The sequence below is a fragment of the Brachyhypopomus gauderio genome, chromosome 13 (genome assembly GCF_052324685.1).
Source record: "Brachyhypopomus gauderio isolate BG-103 chromosome 13, BGAUD_0.2, whole genome shotgun sequence".
Lineage (NCBI taxonomy): Eukaryota > Metazoa > Chordata > Actinopteri > Gymnotiformes > Hypopomidae > Brachyhypopomus > Brachyhypopomus gauderio.
In genome coordinates this window covers 12,765,083-12,785,342 of record NC_135223.1, presented here as the reverse complement: position 1 = coordinate 12,785,342, position 20,260 = coordinate 12,765,083, and positions in this window count along the sequence as shown.

The window sequence follows — 20,260 nt, the reverse complement described above, 5'->3', positions numbered from 1 at the left end:
GAAACTCAAATTCCAGCTCACGGCGGCAAAGAAAAAACAATGAAAGTAGTATTTGCTGTGCTCTACTGCACTTTCACCAACTCTACTTCTGTCTCGTTTCAAGCACTACTCGGTCAACTCCGAACTGAGTGTGTACGCACCGCCTGCGGGAGGGAAAAGAAAGAATTCCCGCGAACATCGTCTAAACGTACCTGCGTGTATCACGCAAGTTCATTGGCTGATTGTCCAGGTTATTGCAACCCAATCACTGCCAAAAGTATACGCTATCCTTAATAAAATAATAAAATAAATATATATAAATAATGTGGTTTTGTCATTATTTAAAATGAGTCACGTTTTAGTCTACTTTAGTCTACAATATTAATTTAACTATATTTCTATATGGTTACAGTTACTTCTGATTATCTAATTTTAACATCTAACGTCTCTCTCTCTAACCTGGGTTACACCCTCCCTGCCAGAAATTATGCACGTCCCTGTGCATGGGAGTGGCTGCTTAGTTGTAGGATTAGGGCAGGTGTTAACATAGAATTCTGATTCTTGGGATTCTTGTAAGACATCTGTAAAAGCTGTGCTTAGCCCTTGGAATAATGACTGAACAACTGATACCAATGGGTGTCCTAGGCGTGAATACTGAAACCTTTCAGGTCTTCCCCTGTCTCTCACTGACCGTCTAGTAACATCATGTGTGTCAGTGGTCACAGCTTCACTTGATTCTGCACTGCTTTCGGCAACCAGAGATGTATCAACTTCCTCTTGCTTTTTGTCTTGACAAGAACTTGGTTCAGTGTGCTTTTCAGTTCCAGCCACATCTGCAGGATCTGGGATGTCTGCAGGTTCTGGGGTGTCTATCTGAGGGTTTGTCTCAGCTGGTCCAGCAATCTCTGTTTCAGTCAAATTAAATGATGAGCCTTCAAGCCGATCACTCAGATCGTCCATGCAAGGATCTTCAACAATTTGTGTCTTATCCTTCACAAGGGTACTAGGAGTTATACTAGTGCCATCTACAGGGGCATCAACAGGTAGGTTTTCTCTCTTTTGTCCCCTAGGTACCTCGTAAATGGATGTGAAACTGGTGGGTGTCATATCAGGTAGTCTTCTAACTCTGTCACATTCAAAATCTTCTTCAAAGTCAGAAATCGAATCTACTTGGTCGTGGTCAACAAACTGCCTCGTCTGGGGTCGGCGTGGAGGTGGCTTGATAGCAGGCTTTTCTACACTCATTGGTAAGAAACCGCAGGGAAGTAGAAGGTCTCTATGCAGAGTTCGCAGTGGACCATCCTGGTGTTCAGGCCTGACCGTATAAACTGGGAGGTCTCCTACCTGCTTTATCACTACATGGATATCAGCTTCCCACCTATCAGCAAGTTTATGCTTTCCTCGCAGACGGACGGCTCGAACTAAAACTCTGTCACCTGCCTCCAGTTTAGAGGCGGATACGTGCTTGTCAAACCTTGCTTTATTTGCCTCCGCATTCTTTTCAGAATTCTGCTTGGCTATCTTGAAACTCTCTTCAAGGCGTGACTTAAGCTCCTGTACATACTGTGAATGGGACTTGCGCTGACTATTTTTCAAGGGTAGACCAAATGCCAAATCCACTGGTAGCCTTGGCTGACGTCCAAACATTAACTCGTAAGGACTGAATTTGGTCACCTCATTCCGTGTGCAATTGTAGGCGTGTACCAGTGGTTTCACGAAACTCCGCCATCGCAATTTATCTTCATCCCTCAATGTCCCAAGCATATTCAGCAGGGTCCTATTGAAACGCTCTACGGGATTCCCTCTGGGATGATAAGGTGTGGTATGAGTCTTACGGATCCCCATAAGCTGGCATAACTCTTTGATGACATGCGACTCGAAGTCTGGGCCTTGGTCGCTATGCAAACATTCGGGAATACCATAGTGGACTATGAGATTATCCCACAGACATTTTGCGACAGTCTGCGCCTTCTGATTGGGGGTTGGGATAGCAATGGCGTATTTTGTGTAATGGTCCGTAATAACCAAGACATCCTTAGTATTTTTATTGTCAGGCTCTATGGATAGAAAATCCATGCACACGAGTTCTAAGGGTCTGGTCGAGGTAATGTTTTTCAATGGTGCGGCTTTCTCTGGCAAACTCTTTCTCCGAACACACCTTTCACACGTCTTGACCTTCTTTTCTACATCATCCACCAACCTCGGCCAATAGAATCTGGCTCTTATTAGATCCAGGGTGCGATCTACACCCATGTGACCCATATCATCATGGAGACTTTGCAGAATTATAGGACGAAACTCTTCAGGCAAGACAAGCTGATATGTGGGAGTACTACCTTCTAAACGCCTACGATACAAAATCTGGTTGTGTAACCTGAGGCGACTCAACTGTCGTAGCAAGCAAGTAATTTGGGGAAGCTCGGTTCGAAGTGCTGGAACTAACTTCTCACCACTCTCCATCATATTGATAATTTCCCTAATGCAGGGGTCAGCTCTTTGTTTGTCCCTAATCTCCTCCTCAGAAAAATGAGGAATGACTGGTAGGCCACCATGCTGGTCTTCACTCACAAAGCTGTCTGGAAGAGCGTCGGGGGAAACTGCTAAAGACTGCACTAAGGCAACTCCGCTAATCCCTTCCATGTCTTCACTAATAGTGTTGGTAACTAGATGCTTCTCACAGAGAGCATACACAACATCCTGACCAATACTAATACTAGAATCTCCTAGATGCGTGTGAGTGAACTGACGAATTCGCTCTCGTTCTTTTTGAGACTGAAGATCATCAGTCAACCCGCCGTGGGGCCTCCGGGATAGACCATCTGCATCGGAGTTCTGTTTTCCCGCTCTGTACTTGAGCTTGAATGTGAAAGACGACAAAGCAGCTAACCACCTATAACCAGTAGCGTCCATCTTAGCAGTGGTGAGAATATATGTTAGGGGGTTACTGTCAGTTACAACAGTAAATTGATTCCCGTACAAGTAGTCATTAAACTTTTCAGTCACTGCCCACTTTAATGCTAGAAATTCTAGTTTGTGGGCAGGATACTTTGATTCACTGCGCGAGAGCCCCCTACTGGCGTAAGCTATTACTCGCATTCTGCCTTCCTGTTCCTGGTACAGAGCCGCCCCTAACCCTGTGGTGCTGGCATCAGTGTGAAGGACGTAGGGAAGTTTGGGGTCTGCGAATCCAAGAACAGGCGCCGTAGTGAGTTTCGTCATGATTGTGTTGAATGCAGTCTCACATTCAGATGTCCACCGGCCACCGAAGGGTTCCTTTGGGTCATGATATTGACTGGATTGTGCTTTGGTTTTGAGTTTAGCACTCTTTCGCAGTGGTGGGTACCCAGATGTTAGATCAGTGAGGGGCTTCATAATACAGGAGTAATCCTTAATGAACCGCCGGTAATACCCCGAGAACCCAAGGAAAGATCTCAACTCCTTCAAGTTTTGTGGCCTGGGCCATGTTTTTAAAGTTTCCACCTTGTCAGGGTCCGTCTCCACTCCGTTCTGGGACACTATATGACCCAAATATCTGACAGAGGTCTGGAAAAACTTGCACTTTGCTGGAGAAAGCTTTAATCCATACTCCTTCAGACGACTAAGGACTCTCATCAGCCTGGTCTCATGTTCTTCCAACGTCTTTGAGAAAACAATTAAATCATCCAAAAACACAAGTACTTCTCGCAAATTCATATCGCCCATACACTTTTCCATTAGACGTTGGAAGGTGCTGGGAGCATTTGTAACACCTTGCGGCATGCGGTTAAACTGCCAGAACCCGAGAGGACACACAAAAGCGGTCTTTGGTTTGTCTGCTTCCTCCACTTCAATCTGATAATATCCAGATTTCAAATCAAGCACAGTAAACCACTTTGAACCAGTAAGAGCTGAAAATGTCTCCTCCATGTTTGGAAGTGCATACGCATCCTTCACAGTTTGGAGATTTAGCTTCCGATAATCCACACAGAGACGAACTTCTCCGTTCTTTTTCCTCACCACTACTATTGGAGATGAGTATGGTGATTCAGATTCACAGATTATTCCAGCTTGCTGTAATTCTTGCAGGTGCTTACGGACTGCCTCCAAGTCTTGTGGATGTATAGGACGCGCTCTGTGTTTAAATGGTGTTTCGTCAAAAAGCTTGATGTGATGTTTTACTCTGTCTGTTCTGCCAAAATCCACATCACCATGAGCAAAAACTTCAGGCATACTACTTAGTCTCTCTGTAATGCGCTCTTTCCATTCTGCCGAAATTGGAGAATCGCCGAAATTTAAACTCAACTCTGATTTTTCATTCTGACTTGGCTCTGCTGCATTTACACTTTGCCGTGGGGGCAGAACTGTCTGGATGGCACTAAGCTCAGCTAGAATACATTTGGGAGGAACAACTACATCACGTTCCGATTCATTTTTTTAGCGTTACAGACACTTTGTAGGGCGGCTGACTAGGAATGTCAATGAGACTGGGTTCTACAAGCAAACCCCTTGGCAGAGAGGACCAAGCGGGATGTTCTAAAATTGCTGAAGTTTCATTGATGTGCTCATTTACTACAGCACAACCATTCAGGACTACACTCTGTCCAGCTGGAATTAACTGTGGACTTTGGTCTTGGAGTTTAACCAACCCAAATGCACTGCCTTGGCGTTGCTGATGCCTCACCTCAAGAATGTTAAGTACTGCTCTATAGCCATAAGAGGCTGACTCTGGTTTCTCAGCAGCAGCTTCGTTAGCAGTCTCGTACAGAACATCAAGCGTGTTAGTGCCAATGAGCACGTGAGGTTGTGACCCAGTACTAGTGTCTGGGACAACTAGAGCAAGTGTTGGGACTTGTACTTCTATTCCAACAAATTCCTTTGGGAAAGCGACACAAAGCTCAATATACCCCAAGTAAGGTACAGGCTGGCCATTTGCTCCCTCAACCTCAAGTAAGTCAGAAAGTGAGCTAACCTGATGGCCAGACAAGTGTTTTTGGAAGAACGAATGGGACACAGTGGTCACCTGAGACCCTGTATCTAATAAGCAGTTAGTACAAACATCCCCTATGTTTATCTGTGCCGTACATTTTGCTCCTACTAGCCCCTTTGGTAACGTACGATAGTTCCGCTTCGTGCGTGTTTGTTTCAATATGGCATGCATGTGATTACTTCCATTCCGTTTAATTTCACTGGGACTCACTTGATCAGCTCCAGTCCCCGTCCGCCCCTCGACAGGAACTGACCTCAGTTTAAAGAAAACTTGGACTGATGCTGAATCTCCCATAATCGCTGTCTTTCCTTCAAGTCCTTCCTCTTAGCAGCTACGAGGGCTGGATTAGCGTCAAACTCACAAGCAGCGACAATGTGTCCATCTTGCCCACAGTGAAAACAATACCATGGTTTTGGCTTGGAGACTGAACAACCAACGGAAGGTGGCTTACACTCTTTCTTTGCATGATCAGGTTTTTGAGTTTCAGTTTTTTTTGGTGGTTCCCTTTTTGAAGGTTCTGTTCTTGATACTGCTTTTCTCTCACGTTTCTTTGTCATCATAACTGTCAACTGGCTTTTCAATTCTGCAATTTGCTTCTTTAACTCGCTCATCTCACCTACAGCAGATTCAGCATGTTCTCCATCACAATTGCAAACACTGTGCGTGTGTAGGGCAGCTTTGTGCTTAACAGTTCCAAGATGCTGTTTCATTCTCACTGTCTTGGCCTCTTGCTTTTCTTCAGCTGTACGCAATAGCAGTAGCAGTTCAGCAAATGGTGGGGGATTACCCTTTCTGCACTCTAACTGAAGATCAACCAGCAAGTTATTTTCCCAACAGCCTCTACAAAACTGCTTAAGGAGGTGTTTATCAGCATCATGAGTTGAAACTCCACCTGCTCTCACAGCAAGGCTCAATGCTAATTGAAGGCGCTGCAAATAAGTAGAAGGCTTTTCTCCCATATTCTGTAGGGTGTTCATAAATTGTGCAAAGAGTTCCTCTCCATCTTCAACTAAACCAAAAGCTGAATCTAGAAGCTGTAGATAGGATGTAGGGGAAGCTTCAGGACCAAGATGTCTGATGACATCAGTAGCGGGAGCCAAAAGGCTTTCAATGATTTTCCGTGTTTTTTCAATGTCTGAGACTGAAGGGTCATTCATCATCAGTTCAACATGGGAGCGCCATGTATCATAGTCTACCTCACTATAGGGTCTAGGATCCTTCCCAGAGAAAGTTCTCAGCCTTATGGATGAATATGCATGTGAAGATTTATCCTCACTCCTCACTATATGTTCTACCACTAGCTTCTGGACTTCAGGAGGATTAACTACACCAGCATTCAGAGTGGGAATCACTGTTTGTCCAGGGAGCAATGGTGGAATTTTTAACTGGGTTGTGTCACAGCTATCAGACCGATGCTCAAGAGGATTGTTAATCAATGGGGGTGAAATCTCTGGTTGATAGGACCTTTTTTCCTGTTCAGAACTAGTAAATGGTAGGCTGGACTGCTGTTCAGCAGGCTCAGATGTTTCCATAGACTCACCTATTTGAGCTAGTGCTTCTTTTAACATCTCTTCAAAATCCTTGCCACCTAACTTGGCTACTCTTTTTAATTCACCCAGGTATGACTGCGTAGCACTGTTACCTACTTGTCGGCAAAATACATCAGCTAAAGCCCTCACACAATATCTAGCATCAGAATCACCCGACAGGGCCTGGGTATGTGGCAGCATGGGCCCTAGAGTCTGCAAGGCTGTACCGTAATTGTACTCTACAATTAAGTTTGAATGGAGCTCTGAGGTGGGATCATCTACCGTAAGAATTCTGTTTATCGAACCATATCTCTTTAGAAATGTAAGGATTTCTTCCTCTTTAATTGGCCCAGTTATTTCACTGACTATGACTGAGTTTGGAACTTTAACACCTGAATGCTCAATAAACTCCATTTTGGAAAGGAAAATTATTCTACACTATTTAAAAAAAAAATGTTCCCCAGATTCAGCGTGTGTCTCAACTATAAGTTTTGGTACAAAACTGGCTCCTGGCTGGCTCGCTAATTTTTCTGTAACCCCTATTAAGGGTGCAGTTCCAGAAACCTTACTTACTGGTTAAGTATTTGTGCAATGAGAAATTTCCCAATTGGGCCGATCAGAGAGATGCTAGTCTCGACTGCAGAGCCAGGGCAACCAAATACATAAGAGACCACGCTGAATTATGAGAAGTGTGTTTGGAAGAGGAAAATTACACTTCCATTTAATATAAAACACAACAAAGAGAAAACTGTTGGCATCAGACATATAAAATTATTACCCGGGTAATTGAAAATAAAACAAATATTCCAAATTATATGTATACAATGAAATCAAATATACATCCACAATTCAATGTGATCACAGTTCTCAGTTCAATGTCCAATGGATTCACCGGGTTGAGCAAGTATACAGCCTTACGACTGTGGGGTGCAAGTTTAGCCTACCGCACCGCGAAGTGACTCAGTGCCAGTGGTGAACGGTCTTGATATCAATGGTGCATGCATTCAGAACAAAACTCGGTTCGAGGGTCTGGGCTCGGCTCGCCATCCAACGTGTCCAACCTGAACACGATGTTCAATGCTCCGTTTCACTCTCTCTCAAAAAACCTGACCTACAGCACATAGGATCAGAATGTACAAACTCATAACTTTGCTTAACATATGCGTATGTTAACATCTTAAAATCTTAGCGTCTGCAAATAATAATTAACAGCTTCCATCCACATAAGAACGTTTAAAGTGAAAGTAAACCATGAGGATTTTTAAAGAGTTAACCATTATATCTAAACTGGATGTGCTGCGCCTAGTACGCTTCACATTCTATACGAAAGACTCACTAACAATGAAATACAAAATACATACAACATATAAACATTTTAGTTCGCCAACATAGTTAACAGTATAGGCGTACATGAATGAATTTCCCATTAAACGGTTAGCATTCTTGCTAACTACAACCCGCTATAGCCTGCGCACGTTTCTTACCGATGCAGGGGATTCACGGTGGATTTTCAAAGTATAGGCGGTGAAGAAACTCAAATTCCAGCTCACGGCGGCAAAGAAAAAACAATGAAAGTAGTATTTGCTGTGCTCTACTGCACTTTCACCAACTCTACTTCTGTCTCGTTTCAAGCACTACTCGGTCAACTCCGAACTGAGTGTGTACGCACCGCCTGCGGGAGGGAAAAGAAAGAATTCCCGCGAACATCGTCTAAACGTACCTGCGTGTATCACGCAAGTTCATTGGCTGATTGTCCAGGTTATTGCAACCCAATCACTGCCAAAAGTATACGCTATCCTTAATAAAATAATAAAATAAATATATATAAATAATGTGGTTTTGTCATTATTTAAAATGAGTCACGTTTTAGTCTACTTTAGTCTACAATATTAATTTAACTATATTTCTATATGGTTACAGTTACTTCTGATTATCTAATTTTAACATCTAACGTCTCTCTCTCTAACCTGGGTTACAGTATGAATTTTGCTACATGCCAAGAACTGAACTAGAGAGTGATGGGGTGTCACAGACTGAACATCCAGCTGAATCCAGGCCTTCTTGAATGTCTGCAAAACTCTCACCACTGTTACATTTGGTGTAGGGGGAAGACACAGAGACAGGGACACTCCGTTGTTCTTGAGAAACTCATCAAATGCCACTGAAGTACAGTAGATAGAGGGCCACTGTCTGACACTAGATATGTCTGTTAGGCCAATAAACACAAAAAGGTTTCTGAGGAGGTGTACAGTTTCTCCACCAAAGTATGTTAGGTAAACAGCATGTCCAGCCACTTTGAATAGACATCTATTACCAGCAGGTGGTGTTGAGAATTCAGTTTGCAGAAATCAATATGAATTATTTTCCTCGTTCTCGTTCTCATTCTTCACAGAATGGTAAAAGCTTCAGGTTTGGCGTATGCTTTTGCCATCCTGACAGTGCCAGGTTGAGGATCTTTGAAAGGGTCACTAATCACTAATCACTAGAACATAGTTGGTAAAATGTAGTTGGAGATCCAATTAACATAGGAATAGATGATCACTAGAACATAGTTGGAGATCCAGTAACACAGGGATAGATGATCACTAGAATGTCATAACCATATGCTAACAACACCAAGGCCCAGTCCCAGATATGTAGAAGGAATAGGATCTGCAGACATGGGGACTATGATTGTCAGGAATGGTTTGAGGGTTCTGTCAACAACACAAACTTCATACAATGTACTGTAGGTACTTATAAAATTTCATGGCATGAAATATTATGCTCAAGGCTTTCTTCTCAATTTGAGTATAATTTGAGCATAATTTGAGTATAATTTCAGCATCATTTTAGCACATGTTTGCTCACTCAGTGAGCGAGATCTTGTTGCAAAGGCAATTCAGTGCCTGAGGGTAACGCTAAATAAATTTTCTGGCCCCATATGGACTTGTGTCACAAGCACGTTTCAGGGTCTTCAGTCGATCATAGTGTACAAGGCACACGATACTTTTGGAACGAAGAAATTGCTCGCATCTCTTAAATGTGCCTCAATGTTGTGGAGACCACTTCCATTGTGAATCAAGTCATAGTATCTGGTGAAGTGGATGATATAATGAAGACAGTCCCTAAAAGCATCTCAACTCTACTGGTGCACTCATGGTGGTGACAGCTTTGCTTTCTGTTGGACGGAGGCCCTGTGTGTGTATTTTCTACCCTAGGTACTCCGTGGAATCTTGGAGGAATGCACACCTGGAAAGTTTGATTCTCACACCATACATCTCCAGTCTCGTCATGGATAAGTCTAATACTGCCAGATGTACTGCTTCTCTGGGTGCTTACACCAGGATGTAATACATGAAACACAGAAATTTCTCCCTTCCATGCCATATGATGTGTTGCAATCAACCCCTACCTCAGCCAGAGCAGCAAACAGACCTTCCCCAATTCCAAAGTTTCTTCTTCTGATACTGTGCGTCAATGTTACTTTTGCTTTGTAGTCACCATACAATCACACTGTCTTTCTTTACAACTGCATCAGCCTTGCCACCCATGTTCATGTGTGATGATGATTCAGTTTTTCTGTAGGCATTCTGGCTCTTTTACAACGGCTTGTCTCAAATCCTAAGGTACAGTGCCTTCTGAAATGTTTGGTTTGGAACCGCTCTGCACTCTCATCTTGGCCCTAAAGTCTCTGATCTTTCCATTGCCGTCCTTGGTAAAATCAATGTGTTTCTCCAGAAACGCTTCCAGTGTGGCCTGCACGACCTCTGCATAGGCCTGCAGACTGAAGATCTTTGTCCAGTTCAGCTTTATCTTCTGTAGCCACGTCCAGTCTGATAAAGGGGCTTTGCTGCCCTTTACTACCACAAGCAGCTGCCCCCACTCATGTCCTTCATAGTTCAGAGGCATTAAGGTTTTTCCATGCACAAGTAAAATGTCACCTGTGTAGACAGATGACAAGGTCAGGCTACTGGGGCAGCTTTTCTCCTCCTGTCTATAAACTGTATCTAAAGACACCGATGTACCTATATACACTTGCAGACCTGTGTTGATGAAAAAAAGTCTTTCCTTGTTTCATGTACACTGCAAACAGGTGCAGTGCATTCTGATTTTCGCCATTTGCTCTTGGTCTTTGAGCTTGGTTTTCATGCAGACCTTCACCAAGTTTCAGCATGTGGTGTGTTTCAGTGTGGAAGTGAAGCTAATGTGAATGATGATAGCTTTTGCCACATAAATACTTCCACTTTGACCCTTTTAAGAAACATTGTTGTGTAGTTCTTGAATCACCATGGCAGTTTTGAACAACCGCTCTTCTTGTAAGGCCATTTTGTCACTTGAAGTGCTTGTGACCTTGTGAACACTCTCCCTTTGACTACCTGCACGTGTCTCGTAGCTCTTGTAATCTCTGTATGCCGCCTCAAGAGCTCAACATCGCAGGCCTTTTGGACTGTTAAATCTTATTTCAGATGATATCTGATTGTGACAATCCGGGCCACAAACAACCTGATCCCTGAGTACATCATTAAGAGACTGTTCAAACTCACAAAAACTTGTGAGTGTCTTCTATGTCTTTGCTACTTTCTTCTCACCATTAATCTTCTTTGCAGTAATGTGTTATGACTTGAAATCTCGCTGGCACTGTAGTACCTGTATGCGGAGAATTTATACAGAGACACAGATCCTGCGTAAGTGCTTCTTTAATGGCACATTCACTGCATACAATAGAACAAGTGTTATGGTTTCTATATGTTTTGGTATGGTTACTGAATGTTTTTTTCAGTTTTAGAACCCATTCTAGGTCCAGTCTTAGGTCCAGTTCCAGATCCACAATAAAATTAGCCACAATGCATTTTGCTCTTTGCTCTTTTTAGTTCAACATATAACATATTAGCTATTTAGATGTTTTTACATTCCATGTCTGGATCAATGGGGTATATCATCTCTGGTGAGTATATTGATCAATGGGGTATATCATCTCTGGTGAGTATATTGATCAATGGGGTATATAATCTCTGGTGAGTATATTGATCAATGGGGTATATCATCTCTGGTGAGTGTATCGATCAATGGGGTATATCATCTCTGGTGAGTATATTCATCAATGGGGTATATCATCTCTGGTGAGTGTATTGATCAATGGGGTATATAATCTCTGGTGAGTGTATTGATCAATGGGGTATATAATCTCTGGTGAGTGTATTGATCAATGGGGTATACAGTATAATCTCTGGTGAGTATATTGATCAATGGGGTATATAATCTCTGGTGAGTGTATTGATCAATGGGGTATATAATCTCTGGTGAGTGTATTGATCAATGGGGTATATCATCTCTGGTGCAGTTGTGCTTGAGCTAGTGTGAGTTGCACTCTTACTCTGTGTGTCTGGTGGGGATCCTGATGTTTCCTCAGTCCTGCGTTCCTCTCCCTGCCCAGGTGTGTGGAGGCCCAGGGCAGAGGAACAGGCCCTCAGGAAGAGGAGTTTAATATGAGGAGAGGAGAGGAGTTTAGTGAGGAGTGAAGAGGAGGCACACACAGCACCACGTGTACACATACACATATATGAACACACATACACACTAGCACTACACAGCTGCCCTGAATTAATGGATGGATGAATGAATACCGAAGCCCTGAACAAATTAATTAATTAATTAATTAATTAATTAATACTGAAGCCATGTTCAGGAAGGAAAATTTTGGGGAAATGCCTCCTGGTATAAAAATTACAAGTTACAAAATTACAAATTACAAATTACAAAAACATTCGTAAAAAACAGAAACACACTTAAGGAAGAACTTGAAGAACCAGTAGCTAATCCTGTGTGTGCACATGGCTGGGGTGGTAGTGTCCTGTGCTCATACTCTTCCCTGTGCAATATCTGCTCTCCTGTAGCCAAGAATACCCCTAAATACCCCTGAATACCTCTGAATACTGCTGAGTACTGCTCAGTACAGCTGAATACTGCTGAATACTGTGCAAATGGTTGTTTTTATTAACCCCACATTAACCCTGTAAACTCTAGTACAAAGTAAAAAATAAAAATAATCATCCTGTCATTGTGACATAGGTTTCATTATTTTTAATGCATTTATATTGTGTGCATGGGTATACTGTATGTGTGCATATGTGTGTGTGTGTGTGTGTGTGTGTGTGTGTGTGTGTGTGTGTGTGTGTGTGTGTGTGTGTGTGTGTGTGTGTGCGTGCGTGTGTGTGTGTTCCTTTGGGTATTTATGTGAGCTTAGACTTAAAGTGCTGACTTTGCTCCATATATCCTTCAAAGCCTGTGCATGGTGGGAGTAGGCGGGGGGCAGTTGAGGGGGTAGGACAGGGGGTTTGACTGAATGGCCAGTCTTGGCAGGCCCCAAGCAGGACATCTGTTGTTGTGTGTCGAGTCTTTGTGAATTAGCTTTCCTCTGGCAGTCCTGTGAGTGTGTGTGTGTGTGTGTGTGTGTGTGTGTGTGTGTGTGTGTGTGTGTGTGTGTGTGTGTGTGTGTGTGTGTGTGGGGGGGGGGGGGTGGGAGGAGGGTGGCATGAGAGGTACACTTCAGTCTGGCACATCCTTCAACCATGTGTCTCAATGTCCATCAGAGTGGAGGCTTCACTTGCCGCTCAACCAGACTGAACAGATGGGTCCGTTTGTGTGTGTGTGTGTGTGTGTGTGTGTGTGTGTGTGTGTGTGTGTGTGTCTACATGTGATTTTTAAAAGGTAAAAAAGTAAGACACTGATGCTTACATTTCTGGAACATAATAAATGCATGATATACATTCTGTTATGCACACAGCCAACCCAGGAGTTTCAATCAAACATTTTAGACCACAGTGTCCCGTGGTTCATGTGGGTGTGGGTGTGGGTGTGGGTGTGTGTAAAGGGGATATCAAGTCCAGTATCTCCACAGCTCCAACTCTCATTTGTCAGGGATCACAGAGGATGTCTGGCAACTCCCGCAGGGCCTGGGGGTGGAGGTAGGGGTGGAGGTGGTGGAGATAGGGGGTAGAAGCAGGGATTCACACCCTCCAGCCACAGCCTCCAACAAGCCGAGTTTAAAATTCTCCTTCTCAATTATTCATTACAGGGCTTGAAAATTTCATCCCTCACATATAGGAGCCCAGTACATCCTACAGCAAGAGAGGAGTGAGAGAGAGAGAGGAAGAGAGAGAGAGGAAGAGAGGGAGGGGGAGAGAGAGGGAGAGAGGAAGAGAGGGAGGGGGAGAGAGAGGGAGAGAGAGGAAGAGAGAGAGGAAGAGAGGGAGAGAGAGAGAGAGAGAGGGAGTGAGAGGAAGGGGGGCAACAATGGCAAGATGAGACACCTAGACACATCAATTCAGGTTTTCAGTCTCTCTCTCTCTCTCTCTCTCTCTCTCTCTCTCACACACACACACACACACACACACACACATACACGCAGTCCAACTTCTCTATAGTTATTTTTGTACCTGCTGCTATGAGGCAGTTTGGAAGCCCACAGATTATGGAGGATATTAAAAGTTCAGGGCAATTGGATATGGTTCTACTAGTGCAAAATAATACTTCTCATCCCAACACCCCGTGTCCTTACTCTGAGCACCACATGTCCCTCCTCTAAAAACCCTGTGTCCCTACTGTAAACACCCCATGTGCTTACTTTAAACATCCCATATTCTTATTCTGAACACCATATCTCTATTCTAAACACTCCATGTCCCTATTCTAAACACCCCATGTGCTTACTCTAAACCCCCCATATCTCTACTCTAAACAACCTGTGTCCTTACACCCCATGTGCTTACTCTAAACAGCCCATGTGCCTATTCTAAACACCCCATGTTCCTACACTTAACACCCCATGTCCCTACTCTAAACACCCCATGTCCCTACTCTAAACACCTCATGTCCCTACTCTAAACACCCCATGTCCCTACTCTAAACACCCCATGTCCCTACTCTAAACACCTCATGTCCCTACTCTAAACACCCCATGTCCCTACTCTAAACACCCCATGTCCCTACTCTAAACACCTCATGTCCCTACTCTAAACACCCTGTTCATTATATTTTCTTGCACCCATCGCTCTCTCCATCTCTCTCTCTCAATCTCTCTCTAAATATATATATTTGAATATTCTGCTGCTCAGTCTGCGTTTATGGCCTGTGCTGGAATTGAGTGGCTGAGGAGATGCAGGTTGAGGATTTGCTGTGTATTTTGTTGAGCGTTCAGGTGAAGCCCCTTTGCTGTCAGAGTTGTTCTGCTTTGATTTCTGGAAGATAAAAAAAAGAAAGAAATAAAAAACACTACCTTATTCCACCCTGTCCAACCACCCACCATCAGTACCTCAGCACTATATATAACACCCACCCTGCCATATCCAGACCTCATGCAAGCTGCTTCCATTGGGCTGGCTGTCTGCAGCTGAGGGCTTTAGGCAGAGATAACCAGTTCAGCTTTTTGTAAGGCAAAGCAATGCAAGTTTATTTGTATAGTGCTTTTACACTGTGGGAATTCAAAGGGTTTCACATGAAAGAATTTAATAACAAACCTTTCTTGAGATGTATCACTTTGGGAAGGTTTTTGCAATAAATAAAAATAAATAAATTTTAAAAACTTGATTTAAATGGACAAGATGATTAAATTCAGTTAAATTAATTTAAGAAGAACAAATTAAAGTGTCAGTGTCCAAGTTTAAAATGTCAAATTAAAACATCTACATAAAATCACAGTCCAAACAATATTCTGAAATATTGTGATAAAAGATTTAAAAAGCATTAAAAGCAGAAAAAAAACCACAGGACTGTTTTCAGTTTGGATTTAAACACCTAAACATACTGACTGTACTAGATGACCTGCTCCTATGGCTGTACTAGATGACTTGCTCCTATGGCTGTACTAGATGACCTGCTGCTATGACTGTACTAGATGACCTGCTCCTATGACTGTACTAGATGACCTGCTCCTATGGCTGTACTAGATAACCTGCTCCTATGGCTGTACTAGATGACCTGCTCCTATGGCTGTACTAGATGACCTGCTGCTATGACTGTACTAGATGACCTGCTCCTATGACTGTACTAGATGACCTGCTCCTATGGCTGTACTAGATAACCTGCTCCTATGGCTGTACTAGATGACCTGCTCCTATGGCTGTACTAGATGACCTGCTCCTATGACTGTACTAGATGACCTGCTCCTATGGCTGTACTAGATGATCTGCTCCTATGGCTGTACTAGATTACCTGCTCGTATGGCTGTACTAGATTACCTGCTCGTATGGCTGTACTAGATGACCTGCTCCTATGGCTGTTCTAGATGACCTGCTCCTATGGCTGTACTAGATGACCTGCTCCTATGACTGTACTAGATTACCTGATCCTATGACTGTACTAGATGATCTGCTCCTATGGCTGTACTAGATTACCTGCTCGTATGGCTGTACTAGATGACTTGCTGCTATGGCAGTACTAGATGACCTGCTCCTATGGCTGTACTAGATGACCTGCTCGTATGGCTGTACTAGATGACCTGCTCCTATGGCTGTACTAGATTACCTGCTCCTATGGCTGTACTAGATTACCTGCTCGTATGGCTGTACTAGATTAACTGCTCCTATGGCTGTACTAGATGACCAGAGATGTATTTCAGTCCAATTATTGATACACAGTGAGTACTGTAAATAAGTTCTGTAATGAGCGGGTAACCAGTGTATGGATTTGAAGTTGAGTGATGTGGTTCTGGTCTGGTATAATTGTGGATGAGATGAAGACCAGGGCAGTGAACCAACCTGATGGAGATGAAGACAAGGGTTAGTTTCTCCAGGTCCTGCTTACACACAAACCATTTGAACTTCAATATGTTCCTTAGATGGTTCATGGCTGACATGGCTGTTACTGGTTTGAGGTGACTGCTGTGTTCTGATCTGTACCTGTTCTCAGGTTATAGTTTTTATAGTCTCTTTTATAGTCTTTAGTCTTTAGGGCTGTGGTGTTAAGATGAGCACTGACCTCAGGTCAGTTGTTGTTTATTGCCAGACAGAGTCACCTCTATCTTTTCTTTGTTTAGTTATAGAAAGCTTCCTCACATGCATTTGTTCATCAGCTCTAGGAATTCACATAAAATGTTCTTTGAACTGTAGGGTTAGGGTTAGCGCTTGAAGATATGGAAATACAGTACTGTATGGGTTGTCACACACAAATTCTTATCATAACATTTGAAAGTGGTGTGCATGTGTATAAACACCATGGGTGTGTGTATCTTTTGGTGGAGATAGAGGGTAGAGATTGGGTCTTTCTCCTAATTGGTTGATTTCACCAGCTCTGTGACTGCCATTCTCAGATTTGTATTCAGATTTGATTATAGTATATACAATTAATCACAAGAACAGCATAGCCCTCATACAATATATTTTTTAATAACAATGCACAATTTTACACTACATGAGGTCACATTGTAAAGTTATAAACATGCAAACCTAATTGCTCTGGGCTAACAGATGTTTCATGTGGGCTTAAGGAGATTTCTCTTTCTTCCTCTCTATATCCTGCTATGTCTCTCTCCAACTCTCTCCCTCACTCTTCTCTCACTCTCCCACTCGTTTTCTCCCATTATACCTCTGTCTCCCTCTTTCTCCCACTCTCTCTCCCTCTCACCCTCTCTATCCCACACTCTCTGCCCTTCTCTTCCACTCTCTCCCACTCTCTTCTTTACTTCACTACCCCCTCAGCTTCTGTAATGTGTGTGTGGCATGGTTAGAGTGTGGTGATTATGTTTTTTGTGGAATTGCAGTGCTCTGTAAATGTTGAGTGCAGTACACATCTCTCTAATCTCATTCCATTGCACCTGGAAAACAGGTAACATGGCAACAAAGACATGAAACACCTCCTTAAAGGTTTTCTTCGTCCCTCAGTGTAACTCTGTATTACTCTATTGCCTTCACTTCTTTTAGTTTCTTTCTCCATCTCTATTGCTTTCTCTTTCTCTTTTTATCTTCATCTCCCCCTCCCCTCTCTCTTCCTATCTTTCCATCTCTTTCTCCATCTCTCTTTGTCTCTCACACGCTCACTCTTTCCTGGAGGAGGTCTATAATGTGTAAGGGTCTGAACAGCAGGCGTCTGTCTGCGCCCAGGTCCCTGATGGAGCTCTGTCTCACCGCGGACCACAGCAAGCTTTCCTTTTCCCTCGGCTGAGACGGCGAGACAAGCAAGGCTGTGAGAGGCAGACGTAAGTGGAACTGCTGCTGCCCACACCTGAGAGGGTCTCCCCCCTCTCCACAGAGGGCTTCTGTGCTCATACAACATGGAACTATGAGGAAATACATTGTCTACATCATGTCCATATTTGGAGAATTATATCATCACCGCCACTCTTAGCTCCGGTAAATTATTCTATTATGACAAGATAAATACATATAATGATAAATGCTTATCTCAATTACAACTCCATCTAAAAAAATATTGTATAAATGATCAATCGTATAAATTATCTTTATATTTTAGTCCTATCTTGTATTCAAATTGTATCATATTATATACAATGGTGTTTTACTCACAAGAAGAGCATAGCCCTCACACATTAAAAAAAAGAACAATGTACAATGTTACAACATGAGGTCACATTGTAAAGTTATAAACATGCAAACCTCATTACTCTGGGCTCCTAACAGATGTTTCAAGTGGCTTAAGGAGATTTACATTGTCAAATCAATACCTGGCCAAAGAAATAACACCAGAGCACCTATAACGTCTATTTAGTGAGCATGCTCTCTCTCTCTCCCTCTCTCTCTCTTTCTCTCTCTCATTATATCTCTTTCCATCTCTTTATCCTGCTATGTCTCTCTCCAACTTGCTCACTCTCTCTAACTCTCTCCCTCACTCTCCTCAACACTCTCCCACTCTTTTTCTCCCATTATGCCTGTCTTCCTCTTTCTCCCACTCTCTATCCCACTCTCTGCCTTTCTCTCCCACTCTCTCTCTCCCATTGTCTCTCTTCTTCTCTCTCTCTCCCCCACTTTCACTCCTTTCTCCATTCTTCCTCAACTTGTGTAATGTGCGTGTGTGTATATGTGCATGGGTGTGTATGTGTGTGCATTGTGTGTGTGTGTGTGTGTGTGTGTGTGTGTGTGTGTGTGTGTGTGTGTGTGTGTGTACGTGTGCCTTTGTGATTATGGGTGTGTGTAATGAAAACCAGACAGATGTAGTCTTTCTGCGGAGAGCTTTGCCGGTCCCTGGACTCACAGCTGGAAGTGGTTCTCTGACCCACATTGCTTCATCGTGAAGTGTCAGAAAGTGTGAGCTGGTCTGTCTCTGCACCAGCATGTATTACAGTGCACAGAGAACCCACAGGATCCACACACTCCCTGAAGGATCTGAGTCCAGGCACTGCACAACAAGGAGGCCATTACTCCTGCTTACAGGCTGAGCCTCTGAAGCTGGTCTTTCTGCTGCTGAGGAGAGTGTCAGAGCCGTAACACACATCTCTACTGCACTCAACATTCAGCTGCTGCCAGTTCACTGACTAATGTATATGAATAATAGGCCATATTTTGCAGTAAAACTTTTATTTGTAAATGATGTAAGTTATGTAATGTGTCTAATTGAATTAAAGCTTTCACACTAGTCATTTGTTTGGTGCTGTTTGAGGCACTATGAGTGTCTCTTAGCTTCCTCTTTTGCATAATTATTTGTACTGTCAGAATAGTGTGAAATATTGCCTGAAATAATGCTGCAATACTGACCTTCTGAGAGATTAATGCACTGTGAAATGGAGAAAGTGTTTCTGGACCAAACATAAGATCAGCAAGCCTTGCAGATGCCAATCAATGCCAACCTCGGCCAAACTACGCCCTCTCCATGCCAACCACGGCCAAACTACGCCCTGTCCAGCACAGCACTGAGACCACTGAGGGCACACCCATACAAGAAAGCTGAGAATAATTTTGAACCATGCTTGAGAGAGAAAAGATGGTTCAACACTCAACCAGAGCTCATACATAAGTCCAGCATCCACAGACAGCTCACAGGAAGTTGGAGGAAGATGTGAAAATGTTTTATGAAGACGTGAAAACCGTTTTTGAATTGAACAGGAGTGGTGAGACTGCAGTCTCCCTGTGCCAGATCCTGGTTTTTATACGTACTGTTCCACATACACTTCCACACTTCCAGCTTCACTGAGCAGCCCACCATGAACCCAAAACCCAAAGGAAATCACCACCGTTCAGCTACTATTAAGGTAAACATTTACAGATTTTTTCAATTAGAAATTCCCAATGGTCTTGTTGGTTCTCGTCCAGTTGTCTGTGATTTGTTATGGACTGAGGTTCCAGCCTATTGCTTTTAACAAGGAAGCAAAGCTAGTGCCCCATCAGTTAGCATCATTCAAACCACATGTGTAAATCAGCCCACAGAAGCCCCACACCACTGAGTGGATACGCCATTAACAATGTCAGCCTCACAGTGATAATGCTCTGATAACATTGTGGTAAAGACTTATCTGTGCTGTTGGTGTGACCAGCACCTCAAGCTGGTCATGGGATCCATTGGTTACAGGATCCTTTGGTTTATGGGATCTGTTGGTTATGGGATCTGTTGGTTATGAGATCTGTTTATGGGATCTGTTATTTGTGGGATCTGTTGTTTGTGGGATCTTCTGGTTATGGGATCTGTTGGATATGGGATCTGTTGATTGTGGGATCTGTTGGTTATGTGATCTGTTGGTTATGGGATTCTTTCTCAGCTCTCCTCATCCTCCTTGTGTTCCTCTCCTATTTCTTGTCACATGGTCCATGTCCTGCTAATAAACTCCACTGCATCCATGATCTATCAAAATCAGAACAGA